This window comes from Erythrolamprus reginae, chromosome Z (assembly GCF_031021105.1).
Source record: "Erythrolamprus reginae isolate rEryReg1 chromosome Z, rEryReg1.hap1, whole genome shotgun sequence".
Lineage (NCBI taxonomy): Eukaryota > Metazoa > Chordata > Lepidosauria > Squamata > Dipsadidae > Erythrolamprus > Erythrolamprus reginae.
Window position 1 is genome coordinate 12,259,959 of NC_091963.1, and position 20,400 is coordinate 12,280,358.

The following is a 20,400-nucleotide window of genomic DNA, read 5'->3' on the forward strand; positions in this document are numbered from 1 at the left end:
CGAACATTTAAAAAACATTATTATATAATCCACAGCATTAAATATTTCAAAGCTTTTTTTTTCTTCAGAACTGTGTTCTGTTGGTTTTAAATTATTCTGTGAACCGAAAATATAAATTAAACTTTTATATTGTGCAGGGCAATTTATTATAGAAATTTAATTGAATTAGAACCCAGGGATGAAATTAGGTTGGAGGGCAGAAAACATACAGGCGAAACTCAAAAAATTAGAATATTGTGCAAAAGTTCATTTATTTCAGTAATGCAACTTAAAAGGTGAAACATAATATATGAGAGAGACTCATTATATACAAGGCAAGATAGTTCAAGCCATGATTTGTCATAATTCTGATGATTATGGGGTACAGCTCATGATTATGGGGTACAGCCCCAAATTCACCATCTCAGAAAATTCAAATATTACATGTGATCAATAAAGCAAGGAGTGCACATAGAACAATATCAGAGCTCTGTAAAGTAAAAGCATACATATATACTCAGTACTTAGTTTGGGCCCCCTTTGCAGCAATTACTGCCTCAATCCAGTGTGCCATGGAAGCTATCAGCCTGTGGCACTGCTGAGGTATTATGGAAAGCCAAGCTGCTTCAATAGCAGCCTTCCTCTTCTGCATTTTTCAGTCTCATGGTTCATCTTTCTCTTGGCAATGCCCCATAGATTCTCTATGGAATTCAGGTGAGGCAGGTTTGCTGACCAATCAAGGACAGTAATCGCACAGTCGTTGAACCAGATTTTGGTGTTTTTGGCAGTGTGCGCAGGCGCCACGTCCTACTGGAAAATTGAAGTCAGCAACCCCATAAAGCTTAGCTGTGAAAGGAAGCATGAAGTACTCCAAAATCTGGTAGATGGATGTAAAGAAGCACAGTGGACGAATACCAGCAGATAACATGGCTCCCCAAATCAACATAGACTGTGGAAACTTTTGCATCTCATTTAGAAAACAAGTATCCAGAATATGGAGGAAGAATGGAGAGGAACACACAACAAGATGCTTGAAGTCTAGTGTGAAGTTTCCACAGCCTGTTGATTTGGGGGACCATGTCATCCGCTGGTGTGGGTCCATTGTGCTTCGCAAGAGACGTTCATGTGAGAATTTGGTTGCTGCGCATGTGCAACAAGCTGAATCTTGCTGTGCTCCTGAGTGAGAAGAGCCCCAGCCAAAAGCAACAGCGCCGGCGCTGAGCTCTGGCTGCACTGCTTAGGCTTCTTCCCATGCCGGTGAGGCAAAAGAAGACAGAGTGGCATTGAGCTCCGGTCGTGCTGCCTGGCCTGCTTCCTGTGCCGGCAAGGCAAAAGAAGAAGACGGAACAGCGTGGCATTGAGCTCTGATCACGCTGCCTGGCCTGCCTCCCTTGCTGGTGAGGCAGGCACTGAGCTCTGGCCGCATTGCCCAGCCTGCTCCCCACGCGGGTGAGGCAGGAGGAGGCAGAGCAGCGCCGAGCTCCGGCCGCACAGCCTGGCCTGCTTCCCGCACTGGCGAGGCAGAAGATGGAGAGGTGCCGAGCTCTGGCTGTGCTGCCTGGCCTGCTTCCCTGTGCCGGTGAGGCAGGTGCCGAGCTCTGGCTGTGCTGCCCGGCTTGCTTCCTGCGCCGGTGAGGCAGAAGACGCCGGAGCAAGAAAGTGGCGTGACGGTAGGGAAAAAACACTTTTACACTAAAGAGGCAGTGACGCAGAGGGAAACCTTTTGAACAAGGGAGGGAGGGGGTGGACATGGAGTTAGTTGGGCTGGGGAACCTTTTGGAACAAGGTGGGAGTTTGGGGGGGGGGCGGAGTTCTCACCTGTGCCGAGAGTTGCCATCTTTCTGCTCCTGGACCTCTTGCGTTGTGTGGTGTAGCTGGTGGAAAGCAAAGAAATCTCCCAAAATTGGTGAAATGTCGTGTGCGTGATTTGGCTTCTCAGCATGTGCAGGAAGCCAAAGTATACGTGCATGTGTACGCTCCCCGCCCACTACCGGTAGTGCTCCAGTAGCACCGGCGAGGAACTGCTCGTCACTGTGTATATGTATAACTTTCTTGAATAGTTTTTATCCCAGAATTATAGTTGCACTTAACAACAAACTAAAGGGTCGCCATCAGTGAGCTGTTGGACAGCATTACTTGTTCTGTTGTGTAGATGTTTGGGTGATTCAGGAAAGGCAATTTGTGGTGGGTGGGCATTTTTTTCCTGATGGTATATGTGGTGGGACTGGTCTATGGGCGTCCTGTGACTTTCGTTGTCAACGACAATTGGTTGTATTGATAATGACAATAAAGTACAGTGGTACCTCTACTTCCGAACTTTTCTAGATAAGAACCGGGTGTTCAAGATTTTTTTGCCTCTTCTTAAGAACCATTTTCTACTTAAGAACCCAAGCCTGGAAAAATTTCCCAGGAAATATGAGAGCGGCATGAAGGCCCGGCCAGTTTCCTGCCATTCCCCCTTTAATCCCAGCCATCTCGGGTTTTTCCGGGCTGCCACAGGAGCCTTTCAATGGCACTTAAGGAGGCTTTGGAAGTCCAGAGCGAAAGAAGCATTTTCCTTTCTATGGGCACTTGGAGAGGGCACTTCACTGTTATGACTCCCTCCTGGATCAATTCAGCTTCAGCCAAATCGAAGTGTCACCAGAGTGAAGGAAAGGCGCCGGCTACAAAGTGAGTGAGCGAGAGGAGAGGGGAACTCTTCAGCATGGGAAGGAAGAGGAAGCAGGAAGTAGTAACAGCAGCAGCCTTTCAGTCAAAGGAGCGGGAGGTTCTCCCCTCTTGCCTGCCTGGGTTTATCTCTGGCGCAGTGTAGGGGAGGCAGCCTCGCGTCAGCTGTATGGGAGGCGCATACTCCTCCCCGCCTCAAAGTCCCTATTTTTTTAAGCCTTAGGGTTTTAGATTTTTTTTATTCCCCTCCCCTCACCACCTTCCTTCGGCAGAGACTGTCCTCCTCCTCCTCCCACCCAAATTTTGAGCTTTTATTTCTTTCCTAATGGTTTTGCATGCATTATTTGCTTTTACATTGATTCCTATGGGGAAAATTGCTTCTATTTACAAACTTTTCTACTTAAGAACCTGATCACGGAACAAATTAAGGTCTTAAGTAGAAGTACCACTGTATTTATAGTATATGTATATGTTTAGACTAAAATAGAATTTTATCAGCCAAGTGTGATTGTACACACAAGGAATTTGTCTTTGGTGCAGATGTTTTCAGTGTACATTAGAAAAAAGTTTGTCAAGAATCATAATTTGAAACTACTAAAAATTATTGAGTTTTCGTCAATCTCAGAAAGTTCCAGAGATTGTGATGGCTATTGCTTCTTCATTTATAACTATATCTGGAATTCACACACACACACTTGTATGTGTTGGGCAGCTACTGGTATGCCCTGGAGTTGTGTTCTGGTAGTGGTCAGCAGATTGCACAATTTACATGTGATTACTCCGGTGCCGTCTTCGCTGCTCCTTCGGGCAGCGCCATTCCCCTCCCCCCAAAAAATATTTGGGCCTTTGGTTTCCTCCATACATGTGTGAGATTTCGGCAATATTTTGCTTCCGTGCATGCGTGAAAGCAAAGAATTGTTGATATTACCTGTGTGAGCTTCCCCTCACAAGATTTAGGTGCCTTTTTGCTTCCTGCACAAGGGAATGTGCGGGCAGGCGCAAATGCCCGAATCAGCAAGATGCGCATGCAGTGCACCAGTATGTAGATAAGTGGAAGCCACTGCTGATATATATAGGATGGTCCCATTTCGGCCTTGTTCTGGCCTCATCAGCTAGCCACACCCTTCCTTACTGGGATTCGATCCGGTGGACTCTGCCTTGTAAGGCAGAGAATTAGCAGTTGAGCTATCAGATCAGATCCCTTCCAGCTCTGTACCAGGGAGGGGCTATATGTTTTTTTTTAAAAAAAATGTCGGATCACCCTGGCATACTGAAGGAACGTCACAGCTCCTTTTTGCCTCTAGGCCCAACCCAGGACCATTTCAAGGCAGTTAATTATATACCTACCTCCATGTGGTCAGGTATTTAGGACTTCAAATCCATGAGGTCCTTTCCACCATTAAACCTTCTTTCCAAGCAGCCTCCATTTTTTCAGTTCCCATTTGGAACTGGAATTTCTTCCAACAGAAGCAAAGGCAAACCCTAGGAAGCTTTCAGGAATTAGCCGAGGCAGTTGCCGTGGCTCAACCTGGGCTTAAGAGGCACACAAACTCAATAATTTTAAATACCATCTCCGTGTGTATATACGCAGTGGTACCTTTACTTAAGAACTTAATTTGTTCCGTGACCAGGTTCTTAAGTAGAAGCGATTTTTCCCATAGGAATCAATGTAAAAGCAAATAATGCGGGCAAACCAATGGGGGGAAAAAACAAAAGCTTGGAATTTGGGTGGGAGGAGGAGGAAGAAGAGGAGGACAGTTACTGGCGAAGGAAGAAGGTGAGGGGAATAAAAAAAAATCCAAAACATTTAAGGCTTAAAAAAAGGGGACTGAGACAGAGGAGCACACGCTTCCCATAAACTGGCTGCTGCTGCTACCTGCTGCCTCTTCCTTCCCATGCTGAAGGCTCGCTCGCTTTGTAGCCAGAGCCTTTCCTTCGCTGTGGTGACTCCTTAGCTGCCCTTTTCTTTTCTCTGGACGCTGGCAGAGGTTTATTCCCTGTCCAAGCACCCAGAGAAAGGAAAATGCTTCATTCACTCTGGACTGCCAAAGCCTCCTTAAGCTCCACTGAAAGGCTCCTCTGGCAGCCCAGATGGCTGGGATTAAACGGGAATGGCAGGAAACTGGCCGGGCCTTTGTGCCGCTCTCTAATTTCCTGGGAAATTTTTCCCGGCTCAGGTTCTTAAGTAGAAAATGGATCTTAAGTAGAGGCAAAAAAAATCTTGAACACCCGTTTCTTATCTAGAAAAGTTCTTAAGTAGAAGCGTTCTTAAGTAGAGGTACCACTGTACAGGGCTAGCATGCATGATATTTTGCTTTTTAGCCTGGAATGCTTAACCATTACACGACCCTTCCTCTTTTCAGCGACTTAAAAGGAAGTATGCAGTGAACTCCAGCCTTTGAAAGCAATTTTTCTAATAAAAGAAAGAAAACAGGAAGTTGTGGAAAAGTAAGATATTTGAGTTTCACTGCCTACTTCAACTAAGTAAGTAGAGGCAAAAAAAATCTTGAACACCCGGTTCTTATGTAGAAAGTTGTTAAGTAGAGGCGTTCTTAAGTAGAGGTACCACTGTATACATTTTCTGTCGCCATCCTTTTTGTGTTGCGGGAGATGCTATTTTCGAGGTAGCCACTAGGGGGCGAATTCAGCACCAGCTTTTCCCAAGAGAAGGTGCGGGAGGAGGGAGTAAACATTCAGGCGACTTATTCTAGAACCTTCCGGAACACTGACCCCTGACGAAATTCCTCGGGCGGTACCTCCCTCTCCTTTCCCGGAAGTAAGTTACATAGAGACGCGTTGTTTAGAGTGACTCGCCCCATGACTTCAGGGGAATTTCCGGATCCAAAGCCAGCCTTGCTCTCCGCCCCCACTCCTTTGTTTCCGTTTTTTCCCCAGCCGTCTCGAGGAGGAAGTGAAACCGGGAACAAATCCCAGGTTTGCTCACGGCTGTAAAACAAGTTCCGGGCTAGAGTGGTCCGCATCTTTCTAAATTTCTTTTCTGTGGCGCGTGGAATCCCAGAGACAAGGCGAGGTATTGGCCCTCCTCGCTCCTTAATAGGCCTAAGCCTAGGAGGAAAAAGGTTCAAAGCATCCATGTTAGCCACATCTCCCCGGCCCGAAGGAGCTCTTTCTCAGATGTCACTCAGAGCACACTTCGATCTTTAAGAAAGGCGCGTCAGTCAGGGAACAGAGACCTCAGGCCTTCTCTTTCCGGGATTTCCCCCACCACCACCACCAAAGGGGTGGGAACTCTTATCCCGGAAGTTCGCAGCTCTCCGTGTATATATATACACATATATATACACACCCCTCTTCAGATTTTACTCGCTCTATGAGCGCGGGGAATAATACAGGACGTGCCTGCGCGTGGCGCACTTCCTGTTTGCGGCCCTGCCCAGAAGCGAGTGGAAGCTCTGCTGCTTCTGTTTGCTGCTACCGCCACCACCAAAGCCGGAAGGCAGCCGGGAGGAGAGACAAGAAGAGACCCGAGTGCATTTGTCGCTGCTCGCCAAAGGAGAAACGAGGAGCGAGCGGGTGAGGCGGCCAAAGGCGAGGGGGAAAAAAAACCCCAGTTACGGATTGTCAATCAATTTAGCGCGCGCACTTGCGCGCGCGGCGGGAAGTGGAGAGGGCGCGCGCACCACCACAGGGAAATTAAAAGGGGGGGGGGTCTCGTCTCTCAACGGGTTTTGCGTTCTCCCCCCTCCGCACCCCTCCCTTTTTTGGCTCGTGCTTTCTGCTGATTGGCCAAAGCGCGCCGCGCGCTGTGGGAAGGCGGGTCGCGGGTCGCCTGCAATACAGGAGTGAGGAGAAGGGGGTTGTATTAATTTGACAATCCCACCCAGTTTCCCCTGCCTTTACCTCCGGTGAGGAAACTTGGTGGAGTCCGGCGCTTTGCCTCCTTCATCTTTGGATGTCGCGTGAGCTCCAGGTCCTTTTTCTTGCCGTTTTCTCCGCGGCGTCGCCTTTGGCCTCGGGGGTGGGTTGAGGAGGGGATGTCTTATATCCAAGCGAAAACCGAGGCTCCGTTGAAGCACAAAAGGGCCCCGGCCTGCAGGGGGGCGGGAAAATCCGCCAGAGCAGAGTAGTTCAACTGTGACGGGCGGGCTTCGACTCGAGAAGTCTGGCCGACGAATGGTGGTGGGAAATTCTGGTGTTAAAATTTAAAGGTGAAATGTGTGTGTGTGTGTATATTTCACCTTTAAATATTTATATCTGGACCTGGAAGATTAGGACGGTTGGCAAACGAGGGCCATGAAGAATAATGAAAATGCCAGTATAACAACCTTTGGTGAATTAATCAGAAATTTATTTATTTAGGTTTATATGCCGCCCTGAACTCTGGGCGGCTCACAGCCAAATAGGCATAAAGTACAATATAAACCCCATATTTTATAATTTATATTATGTATTATAGTATAACATGTTATATATTATATATTATATTCACAACCAGTTACTAATAAATGGTGGAATATTTGCTTGCTGGAAAATTTGCGGAGTTGGAAGTCCACACATCTTAAAAGATGCATATATTGTTTCAGGATCATCCTTTATAAAATGGGTTTAAGGCAGTGGTTCTCAACCTGGGGGTTGGGACTTTTGGGGGGGTTGTATGACCGTTTCACAGGGGACACCTAAGACAACGGGAAAATCAAATTAAAGCTATTTTGGCCCCTTGGAACATATTTTTACAATCCACCAATCAGATGTTTACAGTGGGGATGTCCCTCAGACCTTCCTGCCAATCAGCTTAAAGTTCTCTTGGGAGAATTGGCACTAGACTTATGGTTGAGGGTCACTGCAACATGAGGAACTGTATTAAAGGGCCACAGCATTAGAAAGGCTGAGAACCACAGGGTTAAGGGGAAAAGGGTGCTGCAAACTTAAAAGGGTGTCTTATTTTAAGGGAAAATGTTGAGACAGATAAAATCATGCAATAGTATCCATTCTTGGGGGTTAGAGATAGTTTTTATTTCAACTGCTTTGTTTTTAAATAAAGTACTTCTTCACCTTGGAGTAACGTGAGTGGAAAGTTTGTGGTGCCTCTGAGTGTGTTTGTATGGAACAGGCAGCTGATCTCAGTAGCACCACAAGGATTCAGTGTGTTGCAACTAGAAAATGTGATGGTGTGTGGAATTTATTGCTGATAGCAGTATTTCTGTTCTGTGCATTGCCTAATGAAGTGGAGGAAGGGAACTTTTTGTCCTTTTTTACTCTAACCAGGTTTAATTTTTGTTCTTTGCCATCAAAATTTATATTGTTATAAGAAGGCTTATAGCCAGAAATTATTCTATAACACTTGGTCTCTTATGATTGAACCATTGATGGTAGTTCCTCCACCCCCCCACCCCCCGCCCCCAGCAAGTGTTTTAACTGAAATGAGAACTAATTTAGCCTCAGATTTCTCACACATCATGCATATAATCATTAAAAGTTCTATTACTTTGAATATGTCTTAAAATTTCTGTGATAGAAATTGAAAGAATAGCTGGCCGTTAAAATTTCCTTGAGGTAGGAAACAAATATTTTGTAGACAGTATTCAAAGAGTTTTAATGCTAGATGTTTTTTTATAGATAACATACTTTGCCTAACACTACCATTTTGTTAGTAAATCTGGAAGAAAAAATATGCATACAGTTCTTAACTTACAACCCCAATTGAGGCCATTTTTGTTGCTAAGTGAAACATTTGTTAAGTGAATTTTGCCCCATTTTATGACCACTGTTAAATGAATCACTGCAGTTGTTAAAATTAGTAACAAACTTAATAAGTGAATCTGGCTTCCCCAATGCCTTTTCTTGTCAGATGGCTGCAAAGGGGGGGGGGGTCACATCACTCAGGACACTGCAACCAATTTTCAAGCACCTGAATTTTGGTCATATGACCGTGGGGATGCTGCAGTGGTTGTATGAAAAACAAGTCACTTTTTTCCGTGCTGCTATAATGTTGAATGGTCACTAAATGAACTGTATAAGTATTAAAAAATCTTCCAGTGTATTAAAAAAAACTCACATCCATCTCTGTTCTAATAATTCTTGGCAGTAAGTGTTCTAAATAATATTTTGTGTAGTATCTTCATAAAGCTGCTGAATGATGTCGTTTGTCCACATGGAATAAAATATACTGATGATATTCAGTTGTCTAACTTTGCCTTGGGCTACTCATAATCCTGTCAAGTTCTTCTCTGTGTGTGGATGCTGTAGGGGCCTGCATAGAGAAGAATGTGCTTCAACTCCATCCTAGTGAGTCCAGGTAATTATAGGATTTTAGCCTGCCTGTATCTGGAATTGGAGATTTTGCACCTTTGCTTCTGGAGGAGTTTGCAGTCCCCAACTCCGAACCAGTGTGCACTTTGGGGAACCTTCACAGTTCACACTTCCAGCTCAAGTAGTAAAAGACATTTGTGGCCAGGCAGGCCTTTGCACAACTCTATCTTGTGTTCTAATTATGCTTGTTACGAGCATAATTATTTTGGGTAGTGCATTATATGGATTGTTCTTGAAGGCTGATGGAAGCTGTATTGATCTAGAGCAGGGGTCCCCAACCACCGGGCCGCGGACCAGTACCGGGCCGCGGGGCATGTTGCACCGGTCCGTGGAGTCAGCAGCTGCCGGCCCTCATGCCGCCACCCCCTCCCTCCAGCGCTTTGCCTCCCGCCAGGCAAGAGGCCTCAGGAGGCAGGTTCTGCCGGCCACAGGACGATGGACGGGACAGAGGGGCGGGAAGGACCGAGAGGCTCAAGCCTCTTTTGGCTTCTGCTGCGGGGCGCTTTTGCGTTTTTGGCTGGGGAGAGGCAGGAGGGCCAGCCTGACCCCCTCTCTCCAGCGCTTAGCTCCCGCTGGGCAAGAGGGCTTGGGAGGCAGGTTCTGCCAGCCATAGAGCGATGGCGGTAAAGAGGGGTGGGGAGGACCAGCACCCCCATGCTTAATCCCGCCCCCAACCACACCCCTTTCCGCTCTCACCGGGCCATAGAAAAATTGTCTTGCTGAAACTGGTCCCTGGTGGAAAAAACGTTGGGGACCACTGATCTAGAGGTCTTCTCTGAGGGCCTTTTTTCTTTGCAGTTGTTTCCAATATCTTCATGGTTCACAGATTCTATGCACTCTTTGGGATGGATATTAATTATCTCATAGTTAACTTTATGGTGTAAGCCTCCCTGAGTCCATTGGAGAAGGGAGGCCTAGAAATTCAATAAACAAATAAGTAAAAATAGTGAAGGTATTCATGGTAGAAAAATAGCATGAAATTCCAGATTCTGCAGTTTCTGACTGCTAACTAAAGAAGCTTCAGTCAAACTCTTTTTACTGACGAAGATATAATTACCATTTATAGTAGGCATATATAGCTTCTTCTCCCATGCTGTTCTAGAATTTTTTTAGTCTTTTGCAGATTGAATTTTCAAAAGGGTACTGAGGAGGGCACAATATTTTTTTTCTCAATCTAAGATATCTCAGCAGTTAATAATTCTGTTATTTAAAATTATATGGAATAGTAAATTAATATTCCATGGAAAATAGAATTTGTAGAGTCAGGAATTAGTTGAATTATTAATCTGGATGCTCCGAAGCAACCTAATATTTACATCTCCTTTACTTTTGGTCATTTAGCTTTTGAAATTATCAATCATCAATGACTTTGATGAAATAGAAGTAAATAACTATTTGTGAAATAGTCATCTGCATTGCTGTATCGCTCCTTTTCCTTCAGCTGCTACTATTTTTAGTATATCATCCTTCCAGATGTCCATAGATGTTTTGTGTAGTATACTGTCCCACAGCCCCTTTTTACTGTCATTTTGCCTTTATTAGCTATTCTTTCTATTTCCTGGCTCCTCCTCTTTTATTTATCATATATTCTTTAGCCTTCAGCCTTCTTTTTGACAACAGAACACACATGCACACAAACACATACACACTTATTTTTTGGAATATAAGCTGCACCTCTCCCCCCCAAAAGAGACTGAAAATTTGGGTGTGTGTTTTATTCCAAATGTAGCTTTTACTAAGCTTTTTTTCAGCCCTAACAAGGTGCTAACAGGATCTTTCATGCTTTGCTAGTGATCTATCTCCAACCTGTTCTGGTTTCTGGTAGAATTTTAGGTATTACAAATAACTTTTACTAAATGCAGTACAGTGGAACCTCAAGATACGAACTTAATTGGTTCCAGGGAAAGGTTCGTAACACGAAAGGTTCGTAAGACGAAACATTGTTTCCCATAGGAAACAATGTAAAGTCAATTAATCCGTGCAACAACAAAAAAACAACCGCAAAAAAACGCTGCCGCCCGGCTGTCACCTTTAAAAACAGCCGGGCGGCTTCCCTCTCTCTCTCTCTCCTTCCTCCCTCCTCCTCCTCTTCCTCCTCCTCCCGTATTCCACCTCCCTCCCAGCCCGCTAGGCAGGCCAGTGGTCCCCGTCACGGCGGCCCGATTGAGGGGCCGGCGGTCTCCGCCAGGGAGAGCTTCCTGGCTTTCGTTCTTGTTGGATTCGCGCGTTTTCATGCCCAGGAAGCTCTCCGAAGTGAGGAGAACCGCCGCTGTCGCCGCTCGGCCGCGCCTCCTCGCCCGCCGCCCGCCTGCCTGCCCAGGATGCAGACCTGCTGCCTCGCCCTGCGCCTGCTGCCGGCCCGATCCTGCGTCTATTGCTTCTGGGCTGGTTCCATTCTGTTCCCTACCGGCCCGATTGAGGGGCCGGCGGGAGGAAAGCGAATGCCTCTCTTCGTTGCGCTGCCTGGCTGGCAGCGGAAGATGTAAACGAGCCCACGGGGCCGGTCTCCGTGGCCGACAGGGAACGGAGCCTTCCATGGCGGCTGCCTGCTGGGCTGGTAAGAGGGGGAGCCGAGCCCAGCCCCGTGAGCTCGGTTACATCTTCCGCTGCCAGCCAGGCCATGCTGGTGGAAGCGCAACAAAGAAAGGCACAATCTTTGGGGTTTTCGCTGGGGGGGGGAGGAAGTTAGGAAGGTCCTACCTCTCCCCCCAGCGAAAACCCCAAAGATTGTTTGCTGCCATACGATTTAGCAGCAAAGTGACGTGGATGGATGGAAAGCTGAAACAGCCCGGTTTCAGCTTTCCATCCCTTCACGTCACTTCGCCGCTAAATCGTGTGGCAGCAAACAATCTTTGGGGTTTTCGCTGGGGGGGGGAGGAAGTTAGGAAGGTCCTACTTCTCCCCCCAGCGAAAACCCCAAAGATTGTTTGCTGCCATACGATTTAGCAGCAAAGTGACGTGGATGGATGGAAAGCTGAAACAGCCCGGTTTCAGCTTTCCATCCCTTCACGTCACTTCGCCGCTAAATCGTGTGGCAGCAAACAATCTTTGGGGTTTTCGCTGGGGGGGGGAGGAAGTTAGGAAGGTCCTACTTCTCCCCCCAGCGAAAACCCCAAAGATTGTTTGCTGCCATACGATTTAGCAGCAAAGTGACGTGGATGGATGGAAAGCTGAAACAGCCCGGTTTCAGCTTTCCATCCCTTCACGTCACTTCGCCGCTAAATCGTGTGGCAGCAAACAATCTTTGGGGTTTTCGCTGGGGGGGGGGAGGAAGTTAGGAAGGTCCTACTTCTCCCCCCAGCGAAAACCCCAAAGATTGTTTGCTGCCATACGATTTAGCAGCAAAGTGACGTGGATGGATGGAAAGCTGAAACAGCCCGGTTTCAGCTTTCCATCCCTTCACGTCACTTCGCCGCTAAATCGTGTGGCAGCAAACAATCTTTGGGGTTTTCGCTGGGGGGGGAGGAGGAAGTTAGGAAGGTCCTACTTCTCCCCCCAGCGAAAACCCCAAAGATTGTTTGCTGCCATACGATTTAGCGGCGAAGTGACGTGGATGGATGGAAAGCTGAAACAGGCGAAAGGCGAGGAAGCCTATTGTAGCAGCTGCCACAGCGGAGACATTTGGGGTTTTGGCTGGGGAGGGAGGGGAAGGCAGGAGGTCCGGCCCTTCATTTGCCCTCCCAGCAAAAGGCAAAGCCGCGCAGCTCCGCATCGCCGAAGGAGGCTTAACCCCACCACTCTGTCCCACCCCTCGGCCGTATCCGGCATAACTTCCTCCTGCCTATCCCCGCTCTTCTGCCGGCCACGGCCGAGGGGTGGGACAGAGGGGTGGGGTTAAGCCTCCTTCGGCGATGCGGAGCTGTGCGGCTTTGTCTTTTGCTGGGAGGGCAAATGAAGGGCCGGACCTCCTGCCTTCCCCTCCCCCCCCCCAGCCAAAACCCCAAATGTCTCCGCTGTGGCAGCTGCTACAATAGGCTTCCTCGCCTTTCGCCCGTGCCTGGCGGGAGCTGAAGAGTGCTTTGCCCAGTGCAAAGTTGACAGCAAGCAGCTCCGCAGTCCCGAAAGGAGGCTTAACCCCACCCCTCTGTCCCACCCCTCGCCCGTGGCCGGCAGAAGAGCGGGGATAGGCAGGAGGAAGTTATGCCGGATACGGGCGAGGGGTGGGACAGAGGGGCGGGGTTAAGCCTCCTTTGGGGACTGCGGAGCTGCTTGCTGTCAACTTTGCACTGGGCAAAGCACTCTTCACCTCCCGCCAGGCACGGGCGAGGGCGTGGAAGCTTATTGTAGCTCGCCCATGGCCGGCAGAAGATCGCTCTTGCCCGGCTTCCCCGCGAGGCATCAGGTCAGCATTCTGGGCGGGCGGGCGGCGGACGAGGAGGGGGAAAGCCTCCTGCAGCAGCTGCCACAGCCGCCGGCTTCCCCGCCGCCCGCCCCACAGAATGCTGACCTGATGCCTCGCGCGGAAGCCGGGCAAGAGCGATCTTCTGCCGGCCACGGCCGAGGGGTGGGACAGAGGGGTGGGGTTAAGCCTCCTTCGGCGATGCGGAGCTGTGCGGCTTTGTCTTTTGCTGGGAGGGCAAATGAAGGGCCGGACCTCCTGCCTTCCCCTCCCCCCCCCAGCCAAAACCCCAAATGTCTCCGCTGTGGCAGCTGCTACAATAGGCTTCCTCGCCTTTCGCCCGTGCCTGGCGGGAGCTGAAGAGTGCTTTGCCCAGTGCAAAGTTGACAGCAAGCAGCTCCGCAGTCCCGAAAGGAGGCTTAACCCCACCCCTCTGTCCCACCCCTCGCCCGTGGCCGGCAGAAGAGCGGGGATAGGCAGGAGGAAGTTATGCCGGATACGGGCGAGGGGTGGGACAGAGGGGCGGGGTTAAGCCTCCTTTGGGGACTGCGGAGCTGCTTGCTGTCAACTTTGCACTGGGCAAAGCACTCTTCACCTCCCGCCAGGCACGGGCGAGGGCGTGGAAGCTTATTGTAGCTCGCCCATGGCCGGCAGAAGATCGCTCTTGCCCGGCTTCCCCGCGAGGCATCAGGTCAGCATTCTGGGCGGGCGGGCGGCGGACGAGGAGGGGGAAAGCCTCCTGCAGCAGCTGCCACAGCCGCCGGCTTCCCCGCCGCCCGCCCCACAGAATGCTGACCTGATGCCTCGCGCGGAAGCCGGGCAAGAGCGATCTTCTGCCGGCCATGGGCGAGCGGCAGGGAGTCGGGGCTGCTGGCAAGCGCCCCAGCCTGGCTGTGACCTTTTAAAACAGCCGGGGGGCTTCCCAGGAGCCTCCGGAAGCCAAACGCCAAACCCGAACTTCCGCGTTCGGCGTTGGGAGGCTCCTGAGAAGCCGCCCGGCTGTTTTAAAAGGTGACCGCCGGGCTGGGGGGCTTCCCAGCACCCCCCCGAACCCCGAACCTGGAAGTTCGGCAAAAGTTCGGGATTCGGGAGGTTGCTGGGAAGCCCCCCAGCCCGGCGGTCACCTTTTAAAACAGCCCGGGGGCTTCCCAGGAGCCTCCCAATGCCGAACCCGGAAGTTCGGGTTTGGCGTTCGTAACTTGAAAAAAGTTCGTAAGAAGAGGCAAATTTTTTCTGAACCCCGGGTTCGTATCACGAATTGTTCGTAAGACGAGGGGTTCGTATCTTGAGGTACCACTGTATTTCATAAACAAAGAAATTCCATCTTTATTCTCTTCCTTCCGTATTCAAAATACACTTCATACCAGTGTTCCCTCTAATTTTTTTTTGGGGTGGGCGGAAAAGTATAGTGTCTGAGCGGCAGTCCCTTCGGGACTGGGCGGCACAGAAATATTAAATAAATAAATAAACAAACAAACAAACAAAAAACCCACCCTGTTTTGCCTCAGAGAATTTCAAAATAAAATACTGTACTGTGTGTCTATAACAGTGAGCTCATAATAGGGCAACTCTATCAATATCAAAATGCCACTTAAATAGTTGAGCTAGTTTCAAACTAGATTTTGATTTTCTTTCTCTCTTCCTTACTCCCATTCTTTTTCTTTCTCTTTTCCTTCCTCTCTTTTTTCTGTTTCTCTCTCTTCCTCTCTCTCTCCTTCCTCTCTTCCTCTCTCTCTCCTTCCCTCTCGGCTTCTGGGCAGGTTTGGAAAACTCTGAGTTGATGATGATTTTTAAGTGAGCGATTGCTCACTGCTCAGCTTAGAGGGAACTATGCTTCATACTAACACATTTCTTGTTCTCCCGTTATCTCTCCTAATTACATTCCTTTTGCATTCCTCCCAGCCTCCTCCGCTCACCAAGATTTATGTACTCATAGCATGATTCAAAAACAGCAGAAATGACTAGAAAATAACACAGAATGAGTTTGCTTGCTTGGGAGCTGAACGGGAACACATTCCGTTTTTGTTCTACAACATTGAAACTCCACCCTTCTTCCCCACTGACCCTCTGATTTACCAAATACATCACTCCAGTATTTAACCCATTCCTCCCCTTAATATCTTCTTCCAAACACCTGCTCCTTAAGTTTTTGGACCCTTCTGAATTTAGGATCGACCCAGCGAACGTCTGATTCTTCCTCGCTAGATTCTGGACTCATAGCAACATCCTGTGGCTGGCCTTCCACCTGTTCTACTACCTATAACCCTGGGCCCACCACTAATTCATAAACACTATCTGTATCAGAGTCCTCAAGTTCTTCATCATCCTCCAACTGACCAGGAATATGTACAACACAACCAGGAGATAAAAAGCAAACATGAGCATGCAAAACAAGCAAACTAATGCCCTGAAACTGACCAGACTAAGGACTAGCCAGATGAATACCTGATAAACAGATTATGTTTTCCCTTATTTTCCTTCTGTAAAATTAAGTTGTGTCTTACACTCTGAAAAATGTGGCACCTTGCTTTTTGCTATCTCAGATCTGTTGCTATAAGTCAGTGATGGCGAATCTATGGCACGGTGCACGTGTATGTGCAGGGGGCATTGAATTATGGGTGTGGGCACTAGTGCACGCAATAGCACACCAGTCACACTTTCGGCACCCAAGGGAAAAAAGATTTGCCATCACTGCTATGAGTTATACTGATCAGCTCTGGACCATCTAGAGGCCACCAAACTGCCAACTTCTGATATAAATCAAATAAATAAATAAATAAATAAATAAATAAATAAATAAATAAATAAATAAATAAATAATACTAAGGACATACTTAATACATTACCTTAATTAGCAATGGCTCCCAATATGAAATATTATTGAAAGATGTATGTGAACAGCTGATTTCAATGAAACTAGATTGCCTATCTAGTTTCATTGAAATTAGCTGTTCACATCTTTCTGAAGACAATGTTGTAATTAGAAAAACTTATTTATACTGTCTTCAGTTTAGTTTCCAAGATGTAATTATGTAATATCAGAAGAATGTTTACTTATCTATTGAGCCTTTGCAAGATAAATACTATTTAAGCACATCAATATTTACAGGGCTTTAAATAGGTACAATACATGACTTGATATAGGTTGTTACCTAATTAACCCTGGCCGAACTTAATTTTTTTAGCTGGGTTGCACCTGCTATTTGTTAGTGATTTATACTGATTTAATTATATCAGTTATCTCTTCAAATATTCATGCTTGCTTAAAGAAATAATAATACTAGGCCTGCAAGCTAGATTTAAATATTGGAAAAAATGCTGGAAGTTTAAAAATTAATTTCATATTGCTGTCAAGAAAACTCCATGTCCATGCCATGTTCCTAATGTAATCAAATATCAAGCTTGACTTGGATATCTGTATTTTATACGATTACTAGTTATTTCATAAATAATTAAATTGTGAATGGATGCATTATGATAAATCACAATATTACATCCTGTAGTTCACTTTTTTGTTTTTTAATGAACCATTATTTCACTTCTTTAAGTAAAGGAAGAACAGATTTAAATAGGGATGTCAAACTCAAAACCTCTGTGCTGAATCTGGCTCATGGGGTGCTTAAATCTGGCCTATGGGGCCAGCCTGTAAATTTCAAAGGACTGGCTCGCGTTGCCTCTGCTGGCCAAAATGGGTTGTGGGGGGCAGTTTTTAGCCTCCCTAGCCTTATGAAGCACTGCTAGCCAAAATGGCCTGTGCAGAGGTCCCTGTGAGGCCCTATATTGATCACAGAGTGCTGCTGAAGGTTGGGGAAGCCAAAAATGGACCTTATGGAATCCTATTTTGGCTGACAGAGTGCTGCTGGATGCTAGGGAGGCTGAAAACAAGGTGCAGGGGGGCCTCACGTGGCCCATTTTTGATCAGCAAGAGACATCGGGTCCCATCTCCCCTCTGCTCCCTCCTCCTCAGGCTTGTGGAGAACTGCAGTGCTGATCTGGTCCTTGAAGAAATCCAGTTTGACATTCCTGGATTTTAACATCTTTTCTTTCTTTTATGATACATTGTAGCATATTGGAGAGACTGGAATACATTCCTGCTGTTTTCTTACCCTAATCTTTATGCAAATGAAATATCATATTTTTCAGAGTATAAGATGGATTCCTCCCCCTAAAGTTGGATGGAAGTATCTGTGTGTCTTATGCAGCGAATGTTGCCGAAACCCTGCCTCCCCTCTTAATCTGTTTTTGGCCTCTACAGGTCATGTTTCTAGCTTCTACATGCTTCATTTAAGGCCCTATTACGAGCTGCGAGTATTGCCACATGGATTTCTGCTGGATGGAACTAGCCAAAAGCACAACGTACAAAGGTCAAAAACGGCTCATTTGGAAGCTAAAAATATGACATGGAGGTGGTGATCAGCAGCGATATGCTGTGGCATCCCCTCAGCCTGGAATGGATCTAAAGTGGAGCGTGTGGAGGCCAAAGACATGTGCATAGGTGGTGATGGGCTGTTGTGATCCCTGCCGCCTGGAACAGCTGATTAATGATATTCCGGGAGGCCAATCCAACCACCAATCAGCTACTTGTGCTGAATCAGGCAGTGATAACATGGTGAAACTACTAGGCAGTTGGCTGTTTGCTCCAAGGGTGAATATTAATAGGATACTAATAGGCAGGGGCATATTTTTTTCTTCTCCCAAAACTAATGTGTGTCTTATCTTCTGGAGCATTTTGTATTCAGAAAAATATTTTTACCTTCTGCACTTCTAGAAGACGTGAAGGAAGGTGGAGTTCTGGTCCTGACAGTAAAGTAATATCAAATTCTCCAGCTGAGAACCTCCCTGGTTCAGAAGCAATAGTATGCTTCTCTCAAATCTAGCTTGATAAATATCTTGTCTTTGAACAAGTGGTCTTTCATGAGCGGAAGTCGAAGTCCCTCGAAAGTCAATATGTAATCTGACCCCTCCCATATTTCTTCTTGAATTGCATGGGGGATGGCAACCCTCGATTTTGTTCATGACCCCCTCTCCACGTTGGCATCGATATACCTTCTTAGCTCTTCCTTTGGAAATGAAATACATCTTCGGCTTCAGGAGTATTGCACCTGGCTCGAATTCTGTCGCGCAGTTGATAGGCCAGTGGGGGAAAGTTCATTACATTCTTCCTCATGAAATACCCTCTCTAAGTCTCGATATTCTCTCGGCACCTGAAAACCTAGTGGAGTGGATTGGTCGGCGCCATTTGAGGATTGGTCGGTGCTCTTCTCAGTGCTTCTGGTCTGTCAGAGTGGGTGTTGGGCTGATGTGCACGGTTAACTTCTGGTACACATCCTCCATTCTTATGGTAGGCGTCAACTTGTCTAGCCACACCAGGCACAGGATGATGACCTCTGACATCTTGGGGGCTACTGTGAAAGGAAGACTTGTGCAATGTCAGCCCATACTTAACTCTACTTGCTCATGAGGAAAGTGGCTTGGGCTCCCCTGATTAGCAATCTGTTCACCTGTTGGTACTGGATGGGGCTCGCTAGGACTTTGGTATGAATACCCAGCTTTTCCATCACTACTTTTGCTGATTAGGCACTGTGAGCAACCGTGTTTATTATGGCATCTACCTCCCCCTCCTTTCCCGTTCTGGGCACTTAATCTTTGTCTTTATGAGGAACAGGCGAACTGCTTCACTCACCTTGGGATCATCTTCATCAATGTTCCCTTTATCACAACGGGTTCCTGCTCCTCCTCTAGACAAGGTCTCGTCATCGTCCGTAGGGGAAGGAGGCTCTCCAGACTGCATTGCTAGCCATCTCAATTCTGGTGCTCTTGGGCCCCTGTTCCTGAAAGTGGAAGATGGCCTTGCATTTGACTGAGGAATGGTGGCTGATTCCAGGCACTCAGCATGGTGGCCGCCCTGGCCAAACCGATAAGCATTTTATGCACCTTGTTGGCTCAAGCGCGGGGTTGCTGTGCCCTTTGGTAGAACCTTATGACCCAACTGCTTTCTGGATGGTCAGTTGATGGGAGTTTCCTTTTGCTTTTTGACCACCCGATGTAGAGCGATGGGGTAGAATACCAATGTTGGACTTGGCATTGTACTCCCCTGATCTCGCATGTCTCTTTCAATTCTGGGTCCAGCGCATCTTGGAATGTGTGCACCAAGAGGCATTCGGGCCAGTCTCGCACCTTTCTGGCTGCTGTTCTAAATTCTTTTACCAGTTCTTTTACTGGGCGCCCAGCTTGCCTCAACTTTTGAATCTGTTCCTCAGTGTCTACCTGCTGGGCCTTGTCATGGAATCTGACTTTCATTAACTGGATGAAGTTACCTGTGTCATCTAGCTCAGAGGTCCCCAACCTTTTTTGCACCAGGGACCGGCTTTCAGCTAGACCAGTTTTCCATGGCCCGGTGGGGGGGGGGGGGAGCTAGCTGTCAGCGGCGCCGTAAAAGGGGCGATCAAGAGAGGAATGGGTGAATGAATGGACGGAGGGTGGGAAGGAAGGAAGGAAAAAGGGAAGGTACAGGAACAGAAGAAGGGTGCAAAGAAGCAAAGAAAGGTGTGAAAGGGGAGAGCAAGAGAGGAAGGAGTGAAAGAAGGGAATGAGGGAGGAAAGAAGGGAGGAAGGAAAAGGAAAGCAAGAAATGGAGGGAGGAAAGGAAGGGAGGAAAGGAAGGAAGGAAGGAAGAAAGAAGGAAAGAGGGAAGGGACAGGAACAGAGGAAGGAAGCAAGGAAACTTATGAAAGGGGAGAGTAAGAGAGGAAGGACTGGAGGGAGGGAGGGAAGAAGGTAGGAAGGAGAAAGAAAAGAAATAGAGGAAGGAAAGGTAAAAGAGAGAAAGAAAAAGAGCAAGAAAGAAAGAAAGAAAGAGAAAGAAAGAAAGAAAGAAAGAAAGGCAACTTCAAAGAAAGGCTCACTGAGCATCTCTCACTCTCTCTCTCTTTCTATCCCTCTTTCTTTCTTTCTCTTCCTTTCTCTCTCTCCTCTTCCTTTATCTCCTCTTTCCCTCCCCCCTCTCTCCCCCTTTCCCTCTCTCTTTCTCTCTCCCTCTCTTGCTATCTCTCCCCCCTTTCCCTCTCTTTCTCCCTCTCTTTCTCTCTCTCCCCCCTCTCTCTTTCTTTCTCTCTCCCCCTCTTTCTCTCTCTTCTTCTCACTTC

At 47.5% G+C, this 20,400-nt stretch overlaps 1 protein-coding gene across 5 annotated transcripts in view; it reads left to right on the forward strand.

The window, feature by feature from the left end:
- Positions 1-5,955: 5,955 nt before the first annotated feature.
- The window catches only part of DNAJB6 (DnaJ heat shock protein family (Hsp40) member B6), a 94,405-nt gene continuing 79,960 nt past the window's right edge, over positions 5,956-20,400 (forward strand). Inside the window, exon 1 of one of the 5 annotated variants that reach the window (XM_070726453.1) lies at positions 5,956-6,180. The gene's annotated coding sequence lies outside the window, so the exon portion shown is untranslated. Of the gene's footprint in view, positions 6,181-6,414; positions 6,578-20,400 lie in introns of those variants that run through there. The other 4 variants (XM_070726455.1, XM_070726450.1, XM_070726454.1 and 1 more) reach the window with 4 other exon arrangements.